Source organism: Pseudophryne corroboree, chromosome 4 (genome assembly GCF_028390025.1).
Source record: "Pseudophryne corroboree isolate aPseCor3 chromosome 4, aPseCor3.hap2, whole genome shotgun sequence".
Taxonomy (NCBI): Eukaryota; Metazoa; Chordata; class Amphibia; order Anura; family Myobatrachidae; genus Pseudophryne; species Pseudophryne corroboree.
In genome coordinates, this window is record NC_086447.1 from 774,888,619 (window position 1) to 774,895,196 (window position 6,578).

Genomic DNA, 6,578 nt, shown 5'->3' on the forward strand with positions numbered 1-6,578 from the left:
GTTTATGAAAGGTCTATGATTCATAAATTTGGGTATTGTATCTAAGAAACATTAGATGCTTATACGGACAAAATGGTGGCATCCCAGAGAGCGATCTACAGTACTGGTGTTGTTTCTAGCAGGTGTTGTTTCTAACAGGTGTATTTTAGATGTGATATCTATAAAGTGCTTATGTAGAATATAGCTGTTGTTTGTACATCTTTTGTGGATATGGAAAGGATCTGAAAAATGTTAAAACAATTATTTTATTATTTAATTAGCATGCAGATGGGCAATAATAGTTATACTGTCTAATTAATAAGTGGGTGACTAGAAGTTTTCAATTGGATGTTTCATGGAGCAGTTCGATGTTTGATATTTGTTTAGTTGTAGAGAGTTTGTTCTTTTTTGCTTGGTCATGTGTATTTTTGATTGATTGTTCCTTATTCCTTGGTTTTTCTTGGTTTGAGCCTGAATGTTTTTCCTGGTGGATTAATCCTTTTTCCACTTGTGTCCCAGGTAGGTTGTCCCACATCATCACCAAGGTGCTGTCACAAGTGACATTACTGCACCTAGGGTTCATAGATGGTCCCCCATTCTATTACTTGCTAGGCCCAAACCTCTTTACTTCCGAGTTCGGAATGGGATCGGGTGGGTTGTGAATGGTATGGCAGTATTTATTCACTTGATGGCAACCCTGGTGGTGTGGGTATATCCTACCGGGCATTTTTGTGGTATTGGTTAATCCCCCAAGAAACTGCTGAGCTCAAAGTCAATGTTTAGACCTTTTGGCGCTAGGGTTTGCATATTGTATATCCACTTTGTCTCCTCTCTGGACATAGTTTTGATGTAGTCTCCACCCCGCCAGGGTATCTTTACTTTCTTAATTGCTATAAAATTCAAAAGGCTTCCGTCATGCTTATGTTTCTTTTTGAAGTGATCTGAAACGCTGTGTGTCTCTACTTCACTGTCAATATTCCTTAGATGTTCGCTTATCCTTGTTTTTAGGCTTCTTGTGGTTCGTCCTACATATTGTAGGTTGCATGGACAGGTTAGCAAATATATTACTCCTGTTGTGTCGCAGGTCATCTTATCTTTTATCTTGAAAGTTTCTTTGGTTTCGTTCGATATAAAGTTATTTATTGGTTTGGTGCTTCTCCGTTTGCATGTTTTGCATGCTTTACATCTTGTGCAGTGATAGAATCCGGGTGTGGTGTCGTTTATCCAAGTTCTTTCTTTCTCCTTTCTCTCTTCCGGTAGAAAGCTAGATACTATTTCTTGCTTTATGTTAGGTGCTTTTCTGTAAACCAACCTTGGGCGGTCTTGTATGTATTCTTTGATTTCCTCGTCACGTCTGAGTAGATGCCAGTTCTTGTTGATTATTTTTTCAAAGTGTTTATGCTGACTGTTGTAGTTGGTGATGAAGATTACTTCTTTCAGTTCCTGGTTGTTTCTTTCTTTGTATTTGAGGAGGTCTTCTCTTTTTGTTTCTTTTGCTACTTCTATAGCTTTATGAACGGTGCCTTTGTCGTAGTTCCTATCAAGAAATTTCTCTTCTAGTGTCAAGATTTGGTCCTCAAAGGTGATGTTTTTGGAACAATTCCTCTTGAATCTTTTGAATTGTCCCCCAGGTATTCCTCGTAGCCAGTTCTTATGATGGTTGCTGGTATGTAGTTGTTGCAGTCCACGGGCTTGATAAAGGTTTTTGTCTGTATTGTTCTGTTTTCAATGTAAATTGTTAAGTCCAGAAAATTAATTGTTTCGCAACTATGTGTCTCTGTAAATTCCAAATTTAGATTGTTGGTGTTGATATATTTTGAGAATTCCATGAGTTTGTTGAGTGGTCCTGTCCAGATGACTATGATGTCATCGATGTAGCGTTTCCAAAGTGCTATGTGTTCTAATAGGCTGTTGTTTTTCCAAATGTAATCTTCCTCCCACTGCGCCATAAATAGGTTCGCGTAACTTGGTGCGAATTTCGTACCCATAGCGGTCCCGCGGACTTGTCTGTAGTGGGTCTTGTTGTACCAGAATATGTTGTGGTTAAGAATGAATTGAATACCTTCTATCACGAAATTTATCTGTTCTTCCGGTAGGTCTGACTGATTTCCTAGGATTTGTGTGATGGCCTTACATCCATTCTGATGGTCTATACATGTGTATAATGATTTTACGTCATAAGTTACTAAGATGTAGTTGTCCTCCCATTTTATTTCGTCCAGTAATTTCAATATTTGAGTGGTGTCTCTGAGGTAGCTTTTTTGTGTGGTTACTGTTCCTGTAATATGTTGTCTATGTATTCTGATAGATGGGTGGTGAGTGATCCAATTCCTGATACTATTGGTCGTCCTGGTGGGTTAGTGATATCCTTATGAATTTTTGGTAAAAAATAAAAGACTGGCATCCTTGGGTTTGTTTGTTGAAGGAAGATACTTTCTTTTTTGTTTAAGATTCCTTTTGTACTCCCTTTCTTTATCAATGTTCCATATTCCTTTTTGTATAGTTCAATTGGGTTATTTGGGAGTTCTTCATAAGTATCTTTGTCGGCTAAAAGTCTCATTGCTTCCTGGTGATATTTTTCTTTGTCTAAAATCACAATTCCTCCTCCCTTGTCTGCAGGTTTTATTACTATCCGTTTATTTTCTTTCAGTTCTCTAAGTCCTTTTCTTTCTTCATTTGTAAGATTGAGGGTTTGTTTGTCCCTAGGTGGGTTGATATTGAGATTTTCAAGATCCCGTTCCACACATTTCTCGAATGCTTCGAGAAAAGGTCCTTTAATATGTTTTGGGTAGAATTTCGATTTTTCTTTCAAGTCAGTGTATTTGTATCCGTTTGTGTCATTTTCGTCTGTATTACGCTCATCTTGACCTTTTATGTTTCTCTTGAAGAATTTCTTCAGGGTTAATTTTCTCATAAAACGATGTAAATCTATGAATGATTGAAATTTATTTATTTTATTAGATGGTGCAAATTTTAATCCTTTCCTTAGAAGGCTTCTCTGTGCATAGGTGAGTTTGTATTTGCTTATGTTGTAAATGCCTAGGGATTTTTCTTCTTCTTCTTTGTAGATTTTTCCGTGTTTATTTTTCTTTGTTTCTCTCTTGATTTTTCCTCCTCTTGTTCCTCTTCTGACGATTCTGTGTCTAGGCACTTCCTTTTTGTCAGACTTATTTTGGTTTGATCTGCTTTCTTTGTTGGGTCTGGTAGAAATTCTTCTTCCTGTATTACTTCTAAAAAAACCTCCAGGTTTTCTTCTGGGTCATCTCTTTCTTTTCGTGAGATTTTCTCTAGTAGTTCTTTTGTTTTCTGTTCTTCCTGTTTGATTGCTTCGGCCATTCCTTTTCTGTAATTTTCTCTTATTTTGTCGTATTGTGGTTCATCTGTGTAACTGAACTGTGCTCTGTTGTATGGTTGATAAACTCTGCCTTCTGCTGTAGTTCTGGGTGTTTGTTTGATAAGTGGTGTCCTATAGTTGCTTGACATGTTTCCATAATAGCCCTGTTCCCTCTGTGTTCCTCTTTGATGCTCTTGATGGTGTTGTGTCCTGAAACTTCTGCTGTATGTGTTATATCTTCTTTGAGAATATTGGTAACTTTGATGATTTTGATAGTTTTGGTGGTTCCTTGTTTGTCTGTTCCCATCGACCTCTCTAATGGACTGCTGTTGTGTGTTCCTATGTTTTGCCCAATCTTCAATCATTCATAGATTTACATCGTTTTATGAGAAAATTAACCCTGAAGAAATTCTTCAAGAGAAACATAAAAGGTCAAGATGAGCGTAATACAGACGAAAATGACACAAACGGATACAAACACACTGACTTGAAAGAAAAATCGAAATTCTACCCAAAACATATTAAAGGACCTTTTCTCGAAGCATTCGAGAAATGTGTGGAACGGGATCTTGAAAATCTCAATATCAACCCACCTAGGGACAAACAAACCCTCAATCTTACAAATGAAGAAAGAAAAGGACTTAGAGAACTGAAAGAAAATAAACGGATAGTAATAAAACCTGCAGACAAGGGAGGAGGAATTGTGATTTTAGACAAAGAAAAATATCACCAGGAAGCAATGAGACTTCTAGCCGACAAAGATACTTATGAAGAACTCCCAAATAACCCAATTGAACTATACAAAAAGGAATATGGAACATTGATAAAGAAAGGGAGTACAAAAGGAATCTTAAACAAAAAAGAAAGTATCTTCCTTCAACAAACAAACCCAAGGATGCCAGTCTTTTATTTTTTACCAAAAATTCATAAGGATATCACTAACCCACCAGGACGACCAATAGTATCAGGAATTGGATCACTCACCACCCATCTATCAGAATACATAGACAACATATTACAGGGAACAGTAACCACACAAAAAAGCTACCTCAGAGACACCACTCAAATATTGAAATTACTGGACGAAATAAAATGGGAGGACAACTACATCTTAGTAACTTATGACGTAAAATCATTATACACATGTATAGACCATCAGAATGGATGTAAGGCCATCACACAAATCCTAGGAAATCAGTCAGACCTACCGGAAGAACAGATAAATTTCGTGATAGAAGGTATTCAATTCATTCTTAACCACAACATATTCTGGTACAACAAGACCCACTACAGACAAGTCCGCGGGACCGCTACGGGTACGAAATTCGCACCAAGTTACGCGAACCTATTTATGGCGCAGTGGGAGGAAGATTACACTTGGAAAAACAACAGCCTATTAGAACACATAGCACTTTGGAAACGCTACATCGATGACATCATAGTCATCTGGACAGGACCACTCAACAAACTCATGGAATTCTCAAAATATATCAACACCAACAATCTAAATTTGGAATTTACAGAGACACATAGTTGCGAAACAATTAATTTTCTGGACTTAACAATTTACATTGAAAACAGAACAATACAGACAAAAACCTTTATCAAGCCCGTGGACTGCAACAACTACATACCAGCAACCAGCAACCATCATAAGAACTGGCTACGAGGAATACCTGGGGGACAATTCAAAAGATTCAAGAGGAATTGTTCCAAAAACATCACCTTTGAGGACCAAATATTGACACTAGAAGAGAAATTTCTTGATAGGAACTACGACAAAGGCACCGTTCATAAAGCTATAGAAGTAGCAAAAGAAACAAAAAGAGAAGACCTCCTCAAATACAAAGAAAGAAACAACCAGGAACTGAAAGAAGTAATCTTCATCACCAACTACAACAGTCAGCATAAACACTTTGAAAAAATAATCAACAAGAACTGGCATCTACTCAGACGTGACGAGGAAATCAAAGAATACACACAAGACCGCCCAAGGTTGGTTTACAGAAAAGCACCTAACATAAAGCAAGAAATAGTAGCTAGCTTTCTACCGGAAGAGAGAAAGGAGAAAGAAAGAACTTGGATAAACGACACCACACCCGGATTCTATCACTGCACAAGATGTAAAGCATGCAAAACATGCAAACGGAGAAGCACCAAACCAATAAATAACTTTATATCGAACGAAACCAAAGAAACTTTCAAGATAAAAGATAAGATGACCTGCGACACAACAGGAGTAATATATTTGCTAACCTGTCCATGCAACCTACAATATGTAGGATGAACCACAAGAAGCCTAAAAACAAGGATAAGCGAACATCTAAGGAATATTGACAGTGAAGTAGAGACACACAGCGTTTCAGATCACTTCAAAAAGAAACATAAGCATGACGGAAGCCTTTTGAATTTTATAGCAATTAAGAAAGTAAAGATACCCTGGCGGGGTGGAGACTACATCAAAACTATGTCCAGAGAGGAGACAAAGTGGATATACAATATGCAAACCCTAGCGCCAAAAGGTCTAAACATTGACTTTGAGCTCAGCAGTTTCTTGGGGGATTAACCAATACCACAAAAATGCCCGGTAGGATATACCCACATCACCAGGGTTGCCATCAAGTGAATAAATACTGCCATGCCATTCACAAACCACCCGATCCCATTCCGAACTCGGAAGTAAAGAGGTTTGGGCCTAGCAAGTAATAGAATGGGGGACCATCTATGAACCCTAGGTGCAGTAATGTCACTTGTGACAGCACCTTGGTGATGATGTGGGACAACCTACCTGGGACACAAGTGGAAAAAGGATTAATCCACCAGGAAAAACATTCAGGCTCAAACCAAGAAAAACCAAGGAATAAGGAACAATCAATCAAAAATACACATGACCAAGCAAAAAAGAACAAACTCTCTACAACTAAACAAATATCAAACATCGAACTGCTCCATGAAACATCCAATTGAAAACTTCTAGTCACCCACTTATTAATTAGACAGTATAACTATTATTGCCCATCTGCATGCTAATTAAATAATAAAATAATTGTTTTAACATTTTTCAGATCCTTTCCATATCCACAAAAGATGTACAAACAACAGCTATATTCTACATAAGCACTTTATAGATATCACATCTAAAATACACCTGTTAGAAACAACACCTGCTAGAAACAACACCAGTACTGTAGATCGCTCTCTGTGATGCCACCATTTTGTCCGTATAAGCATCTAATGTTTCTTAGATACAATACCCAAATTTATG

The 6,578-nt window shown here is 37.5% G+C and overlaps 2 pseudogenes; one reads left to right on the top strand and one right to left on the bottom strand.

Moving 5' to 3' along the window:
* Positions 1-539: 539 nt before the first annotated feature.
* Positions 540-658, bottom strand: LOC134912672 (5S ribosomal RNA; annotated as a pseudogene).
* A 5,283-nt stretch (positions 659-5,941) lies between these two features.
* On the top strand, positions 5,942-6,060 carry LOC134912817 (5S ribosomal RNA; annotated as a pseudogene).
* Positions 6,061-6,578: the final 518 nt, after the last annotated feature.